General features: G+C 46.3%; 1 protein-coding gene across 5 annotated transcripts in view; it reads right to left on the bottom strand.

The window, feature by feature from the left end:
* STAMBPL1 (STAM binding protein like 1) overlaps positions 1-3260 on the bottom strand; it is a 47201-nt gene extending 43941 nt beyond the window's left edge. For 3 of the 5 annotated variants that reach the window (XM_057308677.1, XM_026504087.4, XM_044386002.3), the window contains exon 1: positions 2872-3260. The gene's annotated coding sequence lies outside the window, so the exon portion shown is untranslated. Of the gene's footprint in view, positions 1-2280; positions 2797-2871 lie in introns of those variants that run through there. The other 2 variants (XM_057308676.1, XM_026504089.3) reach the window with 2 other exon arrangements.
* Positions 3261-14606: the final 11346 nt, after the last annotated feature.

Genomic DNA, 14606 nt, shown 5'->3' with positions numbered 1-14606 from the left:
TTCTAATGATTAGGGACGGAAAGTCACACTATTTAAAAAAAAAGAAAAGAAAAAGAAAGTTGTAATACCCTTAATATTCAAGATCGGGGAATGCTCCCACTTCCAAGAGTAACTTGAGAGGCTAACTAGAGCAAATCAAAACATATGAATTATTTGTACTTATATCCAGGGACTGCTTTTAATAAATCTAAGTTACTAAGTAACCAGCAGTCTGAATTAATATCTCTGAGGCAATCACATCAATGGACAAACATAACACGGATTTAATTTAAAATTTAAAAACTCGAACAACATGTGCTTTGAAGACTTAGCAATTTGCCAGCTGTTTAACTGGCTCTTCTACTTAGCATGACGAGATACAGGAATGTACCAGAAGTTCACCTGATTTGCTTAGAGATGCAAATCATTTCTGACAAAAGCCACATCCAGATGTAGCTACATCCAGATTATTCCTGAGTTGAACATTCTGATGTCAACTCAGGGTTTCTGAATGTCCACTCACATGTCCAATTGGACCGGTCACATGTTCAGAGAGCTGGGATGAGCAAGCCAACAGGTACCAATACCCTGCTGTTTGTTTTTGTTTTGTGTTGGAGGGATCCTTACTGTTCCTTTGGTTGAGGAAGTCAGTCTTCATTGAATGTATCAACTGGGCTTCATTTTGATGAAATGATTGGTAATTCAAACCAAGTTATGGCTAATAACAATCCATACTAGAAGAGCTGATAGAGCTAAGTTGGGAAGATAAAAATTGTAGAATTGCTATTCATGTAACACATATTTATTAAGCAGCTGTAATCCATTAGCCCTAAGGGACCAAAACATGACTCACATATTTTCAAGGATGACCATGAATCATTCCTCATCGTTTCAACTGAAGTTACTTACAAATCCCTCACGGTGTTGAGAAAAACTGCTAGCCTTGGACACAATCATAAACACAAGTGGATTAAAATGTAGTCCAGTTGGTAAAAGTATCCTTCCAAGTACCCAGCTTCCTAGGCATCTCTCACATTCCTCCTGCCCCGTCATATTTTGAGCAAGAACTACCAGGCTTTTCTCCCCTGTAAAAGGCAACCTCGCTTCCTGGGTTGTAGCTGTCCGTAGGCTTGGGAAGGGTCCTTAAAGGAGGAATTTGGCCAAGCTGTATTAAGTCCTACATGCTAAAAGTAAAAAGAGGTAGCTGTTATTAACAATTCCCTAACTATTTTTATCAGTCATTTCAGGGGCCAACCCCAGAGTCATTCTCCTCTCCAGAAGAAACCTCTCTATGGAAGATACCCTGGGGCTATGATTCTGCCATTTCTTCCTCCAAGCCTCTCACTGGTACTGGGTCCTACCAAAAGGCACAAAAGTAGGCAAGAAACTGGCTCCTGGAAGTTGGCAATATGAATATCGGGCTAGGAGTCTCTGCCTGATTGTTTAAATGGTGTTTATTTCACAAAAGAATAAAAGAAAACACATTTCTTCTTAAAATTCCCAAGAACCATACAGAAATGACAGTTGAAGTACATGCAAAAGCAGACTCCCAAGGGGCAAACCATGTGCTGTCTCCATGCTTGCACAGAAAACAAGCAGCCGGCTCATTTTCTAGGTAGACTGCAGTAACAGCTCATGTCTTTGAATGAAGACGCTGTCATGGAGAAAATGGTAAACAAGAGGAGGCTCTTTCTCCAAGGCACTAACGTGTATTAAAAAGAAGCAGAGATATTTAGAAGAGGCTACACGGTGCCCGCTACCAAGCTCTGGCCCAGCACACTCTCCAAGTTTAGTTGAACATCCATCCCACAAATACAAGATTGCCGACCCAAACAAGGCCTGGAAAGAAACAGAACACAGTGGCTTAATCTCTGTGTAAAACCACCATAGAAGAAGTAGCCCCCACCCCCACCCCCACTCCAATCTTGGAACAGGAAATCAAACATCCAGGTGTAACTTAACTGCTGGAACAAATCTGCCATATTGACCTTGACAGGGCCTTGAACCATGAGATCTAAATCTGCACCCTAGTGAGAGCCACGACCATTCTGGACACCCCTAAAACCTAGGCCTTCATTTTATTCTCAGTGATTAGCAGGATGTTTGGAAAGCACGGTGCTCACTGGAGCTTACTTTGAAAGATGTCTGTTGTACTTAACATCAAACACGGATTTCCAGAAAACCATCCCTGCCCCCATGCCAGCCAAACACAAGAATTTCTTCAATCCTCTCGATCAGGTTCTGTTTCCTACACAACTTATGACTTATACAACTTATTTTCCCCCCCAGTAATTAGAGTACCTTAGGCTCTTGGATCAGAAGTGGGGGTTGTTTTGGAGAGTTCTGGAAAATTATGTCCCAGCGACATTCCACTTCCTTTATGGACTCATTCTTTGGTTAAGGCTACAATGATTCAGGTGAGGGGACGTGTCTTAGAGTCGCTCAGAGAAGGCACAAAAGTAAACACCATCTAGAAAGGCGCGCCCCTCGCGCTGCCGTCCCCACACCGCGCGCCCCCCAAACAGCGCAGGGGGCCCTCCGAACGCCGGCACCCATCCCAAGGCTGCATCCCGAGTGGGGATCGGAAGCCCAGGCGCATAGGTCGCCGCCGGAGTCCCGCCCCGCCAACGGGAGCCACCGCTTCCTGCCTTCCCCATCAAGGTGAAAGTAACCCCTAGGGGCCGGCGGGGGCCGCGCACCGGCGGCGCGGCGGAGGCGGCCGCTCGCAGGACCGGCAGGAAGGAAGTGAGCCCCGGCAGCGCGCCTTTTCTCCCCGCCGAGCAAGCCCTGGACGCGGCCGGCGGGAAAGGGGCCCGCGGGCACTTGCCCCCGGCGTGCCCCCTCGCCCGGGCCGGAGCGCGCTCACACTCACGCACGCGCGCGTCCACTCACCAGCGGCCCCGGTGTCCGGAGCCCGCGTGGGACGGCGGCTGCGGCGGCTGTCCCCGCGCCTGCCTTGTGGCCGTGGCATCCGTCTGGCCTCTGCAGCCCCGGCCGCGGTGGCTTTTGCTAGAAGGCCCTGCAGCCGGGTGATGCGGCCCCCCCAGGGAGGAGCGCCCGCTCGCCGGCCTCGGCCGTGCCTGCCCCGCTTCCCCGCCGCGCAGCGCGGGGGCTCTGCTCCGTCCGCTCGCGCCGGCCAGCGCCCGGCTCTCCTCGTCCTCGTCCTCGTCCCCGTCCGCCCCTCCGCGGCGCGCTCCCCAGAACCCGCGCCCGGCAGGTCCCTGGAGAACCCACGCGCAGGCCGGCCGACCCGAGCCTGCAGCCGTCCCCGCCGCCGCCGGAGAAGAAATTGTCGCTGCGATGATCCCGGCCTCCCCGGCCCCGGCCCCGGCCCCTGGGTGCCGCCTCCGCCCCTGCCTCCGCCCCTCCGCCGCCGCGGCGGCTCCCGCGTTCTGCAGAGAAAGCTCGCAGGTGGCAGCGAGTCCCCCGGCGGGCGGGCCTAGGGCGCCAGTGAAACCGCCCGCTGCCACTTTCTCCTCTGAAACGCCGCGCGTCCCCTCCCCAGCCCGGAACCCCTGGGACTGGCGTGTGCTCCACCATCCGCTTCACCGAGGTCTCCCCGAGAGAGTGCCTCCGAACGCTGCGGGCAGGGTACGCGCGCCCCATGCCGCTGGCCATGGCCTTAAACTCGCACTGGAGTCCCGGGAAGGCTGGGGTGTGGGTGGAAACTGCACTTAATCCTCGTGTTAGAATTTCGTCCGGAGGTTCATCCATAACTCACCCCCACCGAGAAACGCGTTAGTCCTCGTCCTTCCCTCCCTGCTTCGCGTACTCGGGTAGGTAAGAGAACAAGACAGCTTCCCGCTGGGTATCGTGTTATTATCCCGTGCAGTGTTTTTTAGTATGGTCCTGGCACCGTGCCAGGCACTCTCAGTATGAAATCTTATTTCATCTTCTCCACAGCCTTATGAAAAGTGCTCTTACGTTTCCCATGACTGCAACCCGGAGAAGTAATTTGTCCCTGGTTACCCACTTAGAAAGTAGTACAAGTTAAGATTTAAATTCTGACCTGACGTCACTACACGGTCTTTCTTTCTGTGGGCCTGGCAGATTCTAGGAATTTATAAACATTTTACAAACACTGCTGCTGCTGGAAGAAACACAGACACTGTTCCACTTTTCCCGAATTTGGGGAGGTTATTTCCAAGAGAAGTGATTGCAGAGATGGGTAGTGAAACATTGGCTTTTCTTGGAGAGACCAAGCTTGGAGTCCTGTCTCTACCCCCAGCTAAGCTGTTGGGCCTCAGGCATGGTCCACCTTCTTAGGCCTCATCTCCCTGTTCTGGTTTTTCAAATGAAAAGCTTCCACTCTTGGAGGCGGCCTGCAGCCCTGACTTTTGAAAAGCCATGGTGTCATTGTTTTTCTCATTTTGAGTTTAGTTGCAAATTTTAAAATCAGGAAATTTCACAAAAACGGACTTTGGGCATGTTCTGAAAAGTTGAAAGAATTGGCAATGTTTGGTTCGTGATGGGTTCTAGCCACCATCAGCTGGAGCCAAGTCAGAGGTGTCCCCCTGACCCATGAGTCTCTTCAGTTTTCCACAGTCCCCACCACTCCCGTATGCCCCACCCCACTGACATTTGAAGATAGAATAGACATTTGAGTTTGCAGTTCTGGACTAGATAATCTCATGACCTACTACACAATAAACATTCAGTTGTAATTAAGATTAACCAGATTCCTAAAACATATTATGAAACAAAGAATTTTACATAAATATTTATAGTGGTCTTTGATCAAGGTCTTGCAACCTAGAATCCATACTCTCATAAAAGCCAAAATGGCCTAATGCCCACTGTCCCCACCCCGTAGCATCCCAGGCACCATCATGTGACCTATGTTCAGCCCATCAGAGATTTGAATCCAGAGTCTATGACTCAAATGGAAGACATTTTAGACATAATGTTTATGAAGTGACAGCAGTGCTAGAGGGGACAGTTGGACACGTCCAGTGGCAATTCCAAGTGGTGTCCTATGTGGACTGTGTGACGTGTTCTGATTCCAACTACCAAGCAACTGTGCCTGTTTGATGAGCCTGATTCTCCAGCCTTCCTATCTCTTTTGGTTTGCTACCTACTGGCCTTCCGAGACATCTCTCTTCTGATTAAGTAATCAGAACTGGTTTCCGTGTTTGCCACCAAAACTCTGTTCCAGGACTTTTAGGATGACCCAGCTCTGCCTCCCTTTCATTAATTGAATTAATGAAAAGTGGGCACAAGTGTTTTTATTCAACTTTTATCTTGGAATTTTAAAGTGTTCTAAATTTTACCTGCAATTTTTTAAAAAGATTTTATTTATTTATTTAGAGATACAGTGAACATAAGCCAGGGGAGGGGCAGAGGGAGAGGGACAAGGAGACCCCACCCCCCACCCCCACCCCCACTGAATGGGGATGATTCCTGATTCTGATATCAAGATCACGACCAGCTGGAGTGGAAGTCAGATACTGAACCCACTGAGCCACCCAAGGGCTCCTTTACTAGCACTTTTAAAGATTTTATTTTCCTATGAATCCAATGTGCAATTTTTTTAAAAGGTAGGCTTTTTTCCCCTTACTCATCGTACTAGCAAAGATCATGCGTAAACAAACATTGCCCTCAATACCGGTGAGGGTGCGATGGAATGAGCCCCTTGTCTGGTGGTGTCACTTTAAGACACTGCCAGGGAAAGGAATTTGTCAGTATGTTAACAGAAGCTGGGAAATGTAGCCTTCCCTGCAAGTAATTCCACCTCCAGGAAGGAGTTGATGCTAAGGAAATCTCAATTGGAAAATAAGATTTCTCCATTGAGATACTTATCATCAACTTTAGGCATTAAAGTTAGGTTTATGATGAGTTTTATATAACATTGAAGCTGCCCCTGATTCAATGTTAAGCAAATCAGGATACAAAATGGCGTCCACATATAATCTCGACTAGGTGAAACCACAGGGAAAAAATCTAGAATTTATTAAAATTACCCCTACAGATTAGCTATGGGCAATTATACTTGCTTTCTTTGCACTTTACTATAATTTTAATGTCCTATAATGGGCAAGCCTTCCTCTTATTTAGGAAAAAAGAATATTTAATAATTACAAATAAACAGAATTGGTAGCCAGAAAAATATGAGGTTCTGTTTATCACAGTGCCTCATTCATAATGGGTACATAATCGATATTTGAGGTAAGAACACAGGCAGAAAGAAGAGAGGAAGGGAGGGGGGTCACGCTGTTTTACAAAGAATGATGAATTAAGGGATTATGATTCTTCTGTCATTTGCTCAGTTGATGGCATATGTAGAAACAAGACAGCGCATTCTAAATTGCTTTACTTTATTTTTTTAAGATATTATTTATTTGAGAGACCGAGAGAGAGTGAGAGGGAGCACGAGAGTGGGGCAAGGGGCAGAGGGAGAAGCAGACTCCCCGCTGAGCAGGGAGCCCAATGCGGGGCTCCCTGCTGGCGCGATGGGGAGCTCCATGTGGGGCTCAATCCCAGGACCCTGGGATCATGACCTGAGCAGAAGGCAGACACTTAACTGACTGAGCCACCCAGGTGCCGCCTAAATTGCTTTATTAAGTTATGCTGCGTTTGACTGTTTCCCAATTGTGACGTGTGGCAAAACACTGAATATCTTTCTCGTTGGAGGAGTAACATGGAGCCAACACTCAGACTTCTTCCTGTCCCACGACATCAGAGACGGATCTGAGAAGGTGTGAGAACCACAGGGTGTCGGCGTTCAAGACAAAGAGGCCCCTTTGCCTCCGATTGGCCGCCCCAGGGAGGTCTGCCCTCTCTTTGGGGCCCCAGAAGTCCAAGAGTTTGGAACGGTCTCTAGTCGCCACATCTGTTGACCTCCTAGGAGAAACTTATTTGTCGGCACTCACAGTACAAAGATGAAGCATGCAGGGTTGAATTTATGTAAGTCAGGAGGCCAAAATTACATTTGTGCACTTCTGTGATTGTTCGGTGTTTGCACAGAAAGTGATAGTCCCTGGGGTAATAACCGCCCTCACCCAGGATCCTTGCTGAGTCTAGATGCACCGGAGTCCTTGTTCTTTGTATAGAATTTCCTGGCTCTGGATTATCATTAAAGTCAAGGGAAAGACAAGAACTCTAATACCTAGTTGATTGCACTGGAAGGGATATTCATCTCAGAGATTATGTGTTTAAAAGCTTGTACCTTAAAAACATGTGTTCTTAAAATTAGGGGTTTGCTGTTATTCATTCCAATAGTTCTCAAAGTATGGCTCAGGGACCCTGGAAATCCTCTCAGACGGATTTCATAAACACATGAATACATCATTTGACTTTTTCACTCTCTTTCTCTCATGGGCTTGTGGTGGAATTTTCCAGAGCTACACGTATGATGTCGCCATAGCTAGAACACAGACCCAGGCAGCAGAAGGGAGCCAGATCTCTGAAGCCAGATGTGAAAGAGATTTCCAGACTTATGCAACATGCTAGATTTCTCACCGATTTTGGTTTTGTTTGGGAAAATATAGTTATGTTGTAGTGAAAATGAGATAGTTCGTTTCACATGTGATCAGTTGATTATTTTTTAACAAATTGATAAGATATTTAAAATTTTTAAATTTTATGTTCTAATGCGATACAAATGGGTAGTCAGAAGTCATGTAAACAAAAGCTCTCTGAGTCCTTGATAGTTTTTAAGATCATTTGAAGAGTGTCAAGAAGTCCGGAGGCCCTAAAGCTTGCAAACCACTGGTCTCGGGTATTACCGAACTAGTAAGTTCTAAATGACCTATTCTGGGCGCCTGGGTGGCACAGCGGTTAAGCGTCTGCCTTCAGCTCAGGGCATGATCCCGGCGATCTGGGATCGAGCCCCACATCAGGCTCTACTGCTATGAGCCTGCTTCTTCCTCTCCCACTCCCCCTGCTTGTGTTCCCTCTCTCGCTGGCTGTCTCTATCTCTGTCAAATAAATAAAATCTTTAAAAAAAAAATAAATGACCTATTCTTCATTTGAGGATTTTCATCGTAACTATGGCGACTAGTCCGCATCACTGAACGCAGGAAGTGCTCCAGAAACAGAAATGGCAGGCACATTTGACTTTTTCCATTTGTGAGATTTATTGCAGTGCTCCCTTCCTGTTAGTACTCTAGGCTCAGATTACTTTATGTCCACTGTGTTCCCGTAGCCAGTATACTGGATGAGGCTTCAGAATTCCCAGAACTGTGTCCTCTCCTCCCACCCATCTTCCTGAGCCTAGTTTTCCCCTGGAAACACAGGAATGATGGCTCCAGATAGCTCTTGAGGTTGTCAAGAAGTTAATGAATACGCAAGCATTTTGCAAACTCTCGTGTGCTTTGTAGATAGAAGACTTACTGCTATTAAACATTTCAACACCCAGGCAGATATGTGATGAAAATGTAGATTCTCTCTTCAGCTGATATGATTTGATCCCTTGGATTTAGGCCCATGAGATGCTGGTAAATGTGATTCAAATATTAATAGGGGTGCCTGGCTGGTTCAGTGGGAAGAGTGTGTGACTCTTGATCTCAGGGTTGTGAGTTCGAGCCCCACGTTGGGCATGGAGCTTACTTAAAAAAGTACTAATAGTGTTTGGGGTATTGTTAGATTTTTTTCTAAAGACCCCCCTTTTTTTTTGCAGGGTTGTTTACAGATATGAAGTGTGTATGGGGAAGGAGAGAGGGGGGAGGAGAAGGGGAAATGATAGAAACATCTGACCTTCACTGTCAAAACATATCCTATAACAGTCTCATCTCTCCTGGGACTGCTCCTGTGCGATAGAAATCCTTCCACGGTAGGCTTTAACTAGTATTGAACAGCTCTTCAGTAGGTCCGAGTGGCATCCCTTTGAAAGGGAAAGTGCAAACACACGAGATGGCATGATATTGGTTCTTTAAATTTAAAATCCCTTTGGTCAGCAGAGAAAAAAGCTATCTTCTGTGTATGGGGCAAAGAAAGTGCCCACTAAAGTTTTTACTGGAGTGAATAATACTATTTGAAAATACAATTCTTAAATTTGTGGCTCTGTAAGCAAAGACATGACCTTTTCCAAGGACAAATAGTAAAAATAGCAGATCTGTAAATAAATATTGGGGCATGTGCTGCTGGGCTTCAAACTCAGGCTCATAATGCAGGTAACACTACGCGTGAGCCTGCTCAGACTGACTTCACAACATGCCACAGACTGCGGGCTTTAAGGAACAGGGATTTCTTCTCCCAGCTCTGGAGACTGGAAGTCACAGTCAAGGGGCTGGCTGATTGCTTTCCTATTGGGAGCTCTCCTCCTGGCTTTCGGATGTTCCCCTTCTTGCCCTGTCCTCACATGGGTGGGGCGGGGGGAGACCTCTCTCATACTCTTTTGTTTTTTTAAGATTTTATTTAACTTTTTTTTAAGTTTATTTATTGATTTAGAGAAAGAGAGAGAGAGGGAGCATGCCAGCAGGGGAAGGGGCAGAGGGAGAGGGAGACAGAGAGAATCTCAGGCAGACTCCCTACTAAGTGCAGACCCTGATGTGGGACTCTGTCTCACCAGCCTGAGATCATGACCTGAGCCGAAACCAGGAGTCCAACGCTTAACCGACTGAGCCACTCAGGATCCCCACATTTTATTTTACTTTTAAGTAATCTCTACACCCAGTGTGGGTCTTGGACCCACAACCTTGAGATTAAGAGTCACACCCTCTACCCACTGAGCCAGCCTGGTGCCCCATCTCCTCCTCTTCTTATAAGGCCACCAACCCTATAGGATTAGGACCCCAACCTCATGACATTATTTAACCTCAGTTACTTCCTGAAATTCCTGTCTCCGAATACAGTCACATTGGCAGTTAGACCATCAATATGTGAAATTTGGGGGAGGTGGGGGACTGAATTCAGTCCATAGCACTTATCTGCCATTTGAACATAAGTACAAAATAAACCATGGATGAAACCCCATAGTTTCCTGCTAGTCTCTTAGAAACTACAGGATTCTTTGCACTTCAAGGGACAAAATAATCATGAGTATGTCATGGCACACAATGATTTATTCAGTTTCTCTGATTAAATGTCACACTTTGCCCTCATGAGTCACAGTCATATTGCATGACTTATGTTTTGAGAGGCTCGAATAAACACAAGGAAACAGCCCCTCCCCCCTCTGGAAAGAGAAGGGGGAAATTCTAAAAGCTTGCTGATATTGCCTTTCTCTGACTTAATGGTTTTTTTTTTTAATCAGAAAAACCTGCCACTTTGAGGTGGGAGCTAGAACGCGTTCTGAACGAGGAGAGTCTTCAAGGTTTAGAATCAGAAGGTACCACGGATATCAGCTGGTCCAACCTGCTTACTTCACAGAAGAGGAAACGGAAGTCTTAGAAGGCGGTGGTAATTTGTCAAGGTCACTGAGGACGACACGCAGCTGTTCTGTTACAGCCGGGAAATGCCATGAGCTCGCCACCAGCTAGTGTGGTTAGATTTTGCCTTCACTGATTGTATGTACTTTCCTGGGCATTGTGCCAATTGGTTCTCTTCACAATCTTGTGAAAGGAAGGCCGTGTGTTAGGGCAAAGGATGAAGGCTTGTGTTTTTAGAAATGGTACATGGAAGAGAATGGGGACAAGACTAGAAATCTGTAAACCACGGGACAATAAAGGTCAGAATAAAAGTGGGACTCAGATGCCACCTGGAAACACATGGGCATCTGTTACATATGGTAAAGGGCTAAGTGAATTTGTGGAAGTGGATTATTAGGTGGCAGAGGGGTTGAGCACAGAGAATGGGGCTACTTAGAGTTGGACGGATTGGACTTTAAAGCCAAGTCGATTAATTCTCCCAGGCCCCAAATGACTAGTAAATACAGTACAACTCTTAGGAAGAGTACATGAAATCACTTCTAGAAAGCATGTGCACTGTTTCTAGCATGGGAAGGGATGCACGAAGGTTTCCGACTCAAGCAATAATGAAGGCTGGAGTAAGATGATGAAGAGCCAGATGGAAATGACGACCTAGTAATCCCACGAAAGTAACCTTGAGATGGCGAGTTGGGGGTCCTCTGCTGAGGAGTGAAAAGTACAACCCAGAAGATGGATGAAAGCCTCAAGGACAGTGAATGGAAAAGGCCTAAGCACCAAAAGATTGAGGCTCAATGGATGTCCATGTGTGCTGGGCAGCAGAAGGGGGATATGCTTCCAGAAGAGGAGTGGGCACATACACCAGGTCCCACGGAATCAGTGAGTGTTGGGGCAGGACTGGGATGCCAACCACGGACCAGTTATCCCAACGGAAGGTAAGACATAGATGGACAGTCAGGGGAACCACAGAGCCTGGCACCTTCTGCCTGCAAGGCAGGGCAGCAGAAGGAAGGACCTGGTAGACAGAAGATGAAAGACTGTGGAATACAGAAAGACATAAGGAGAAGAGTAAGATCCTGAGGTAGTCAGGACAGGCTGAGATCAATAACGCAGGCGTGAGGATTCTTTTTCAGGGGAAGAAGACCAAACTTGAGTCGCAGTCTACTACGTTGTAACTCTTTCTTAACAAGTTTTTGCATTCAAAGAAATATCCATTCAGCACCCAAACTTTATTTTTTTTAATTTTTAAAGATTTTATTTATTTATTTATTTATTTATTTATTTATTTATTTATATAGAGAGAGTGGGGAGAGGGGCAGAGGGAGAGGAGAGAGAGAACCTCAAGCAGATTTGAGTTGAACGCAGAGCCCAACACAGGGCTTAGTCTCACGACCCTGTGATCATGGCCTAAACCAAAATTAAGAATCAGAGGCTTAACTGAGTGAGCCCTCCAGGTGTCCCAGCATCCAAACTTTAGATAGCAATTTAAAGTATTGTTGTATGTGTCACAAAAATGCCAAAAGAGTCATTTTCAGAATGTTAATTGTTTTCTTATTCTTAGTGTCTTATAAATGGTGGTCACTCCAAGGTTTTTGTTATGTTCCTCTTCTACTCGAAGCCTCTTCACTTTATTTTAAATCTATAAGGCCTCCTAGACTCTTTGTACTGATCTAGTCTCACATTAATCAGATTCCCTCCAAGGAAAGAGAAACCAGGATTAACCTAGCAAGGAAGGGTCCTCTCACCACCTTCGGCTGCCTCTCCAAGTCTAAGAAGATGGTGGAAGCCTGAGAAACTGGTATCCTTGTCACACACAATTCATCTGAGATGCAAGGAAAGGATGAAAAGTATGGAGTCAAAGATACATTGTATCCATCCCCAAAAGAAGTTCTTTTAGTTGATATTCCACAAGGTAGACGAGCTTCTGGGAGTCAAGAGGGGTCTTACCAAGTAGAAAAATTCAAGAGTCACCTGTACTCAACCATATAGCAGTTATTAACCTCACAGCAATGGATTTTAGGTCTCAAGGTGGAATATTTTAGGAGGTAGGGTTTGAGTGGCTGACGCTTTATCCTCTGTTCTTGGACCATTAGAGTCATGAACATGTGCCACGGCCTTAGAAAGTGAGTCCATTTACTAGAGAGAGGCTGTGAACTAGATCGGTTAAGAGAATGCATGTAGAGTGAGACAGACTGGGTTTGAATCTTGGTTGCAGCACGTTGCAGCCCTGTGACCTTTGAGCCATTAGATTAACTCCTCTGAGTTTCAGATTTCCCATCTACGAAACAGGGATTGTAAGGGGGGCCTGGGTGGCTCAGTCGGTTGGGCATTCTTCATTTCAGCTCAGGTCATGATCTCAGGGTTGGGAGACCCAGCTCCATGTCAGGCTCTGCACTGAGTGCAGAGTCTGCTTGAGATTCTCTCCCCCTGTCCACCCCCCCCCCCCCCAGGCTCTCGCTCTCTCAAATTCTCAGATAAATAAATAAAATCTTAAAAAAAAAAAAAGACAGGGATAGTTGTACTACTTCACAGGGAGTTTGTTAAGTGTTCCCTGATCTGGCAAACTCAAATGCTCAGCCCGGGGATCAGCATGCCCTGGGCCCTCAGTAAAGAGTCATCACTACGGCCAGTAGTAAAAGAGAATTTCTGATTAGCCAGTCAGTCAGATGGGCCGAGTCGGCTGGGGAGACATCCCGGAGCTGTCTGCCAGTTCATCAGCCACAGGGTGATACAGAACCATGTGCGTTGGGGGAGAGCAGGATGGGGGGGGGGGCAGAGTCTGTCTCTTTACTTAACGGGCCGTGTAGTGTGCAGATATCCAAGCTGCCTTTCTTAGGAAAAGCTGTGCTCTGCTTTGACGCCCTGGTTCCTCTTTCAACCCCGATGTCAGAGCCAGAAAGAGAAGTCTGCAATGTAGGCTAGACTCAGCAGACAAAGGCATCCTCCAGCAGATGTTTCATTAAGCTCAGACTTAGCTTGATTAAATCTATATTGACCTAGCCTACGGAAGCTGTTGCAAGAGAAAGAACAGCCCCTAGCATTATGTCAGTGCCTAGAGAATGATTTCAATTCCAGAAGTGCTTAGAGGATGGGGAACAGATTTGTATGTGATCTTTAGTTTCCTCTCTTCCTTTGTCATTTCTCTAAGTGTGTTATTTTTCCAACCTTCCTGCAAAGAACATCTATTACTTGTATAACAGTACGGATTTAAAAGTTATGAAAGAAATACATCTCCTGTCTTACTAACACACCAGTGTGAAAAGCCAGTATGAAAGGGGAGTGGGGCCACCAAGGTCAAGAGGATTTGGGGAGGGGAGGACCTGGAGGCAAGCATCTGAGCATAAAGTGGTAAAACTTTGAGTTTATCTCCAATATGTTCTTTTTTTCTCTCCTCTCCCATTCCCGTCTTCCTGTTCACTGGGGAAAAAAAAATCCATTCTGGAAATATGAGATTTCTGATGCTGCCGGAGGGGTGGGGTGGGATTTCAAGACTTCGCTTTAGGAGACAGACCTGATTGCTCTGAGGTTTTATAAAAAAGCTAAGGCCCTTCAGTGATTTTTCTGATGAAGGGATTGAGGATATGCCCCCCAACACTCTACTTTAAACTAAGAACCCCTGGTGAGTGTTTTGCAGGATAAATCTAGGATGAGACCTTGAGATTTGGCTTTACAAAAGCTGGTATTTACATCTGCTTCCCACAGCATCCTCTTTATGACAATACGGATATTCTTTCCCTCTCATCTCAGGCATTAGGATGTAGGATACCATTTGTGATGATTAATTTTATGTGTCAAGTTGACTGGGCTAAGGGATGTCCAGAGTTGGTAAAACATGATTTCTGGATATGTCTGTGAGGATGTTTCTGGAAGAGATTAGCATTTGAATTGGTAGACTGAGTAAAGAAGATCACTCTTCCCAGGGTAAGTGGGCACTCCCCACCCCATCCACTGAAGGCCTGAAAAGAGAACAAAAAGGTTCCTGTGCCCTTCCTGTGCCCGACTCCCCTTTCATACTGGCTTTTCAGTTTGTTCTCTCTGCTTGAGCTGGGATATCTGTCTCCTCCTGCCCTCACACATAGGCTCACCGGCTTCTCAGGTCTTTGGGCTCAGACTGGAACTGCACCATCAACTTTCCTGGGCCTCCAGCCTACAGATGGTGAAGCCCCACGGCCTCATAGTCATGTGAGGCAATCTTTCCTAATATGTCTCTCTATAGATGTCTTTATTTACCCCATTGCTTCTGCTTCTCTGGAGAACCCTGACTGATAACACCATTCAACCAGCTACCAAACCAACCTTTTTGCTTCTTCTTATTGTAAAACT

The sequence above is a fragment of the Ursus arctos genome, unplaced genomic scaffold, assembly GCF_023065955.2.
Source record: "Ursus arctos isolate Adak ecotype North America unplaced genomic scaffold, UrsArc2.0 scaffold_7, whole genome shotgun sequence".
NCBI classification, from domain to species: Eukaryota; Metazoa; Chordata; class Mammalia; order Carnivora; family Ursidae; genus Ursus; species Ursus arctos.
The sequence above is the reverse complement of the archived record's forward strand: the minus strand, read 5'-3'. Positions and strand labels throughout refer to the sequence as shown.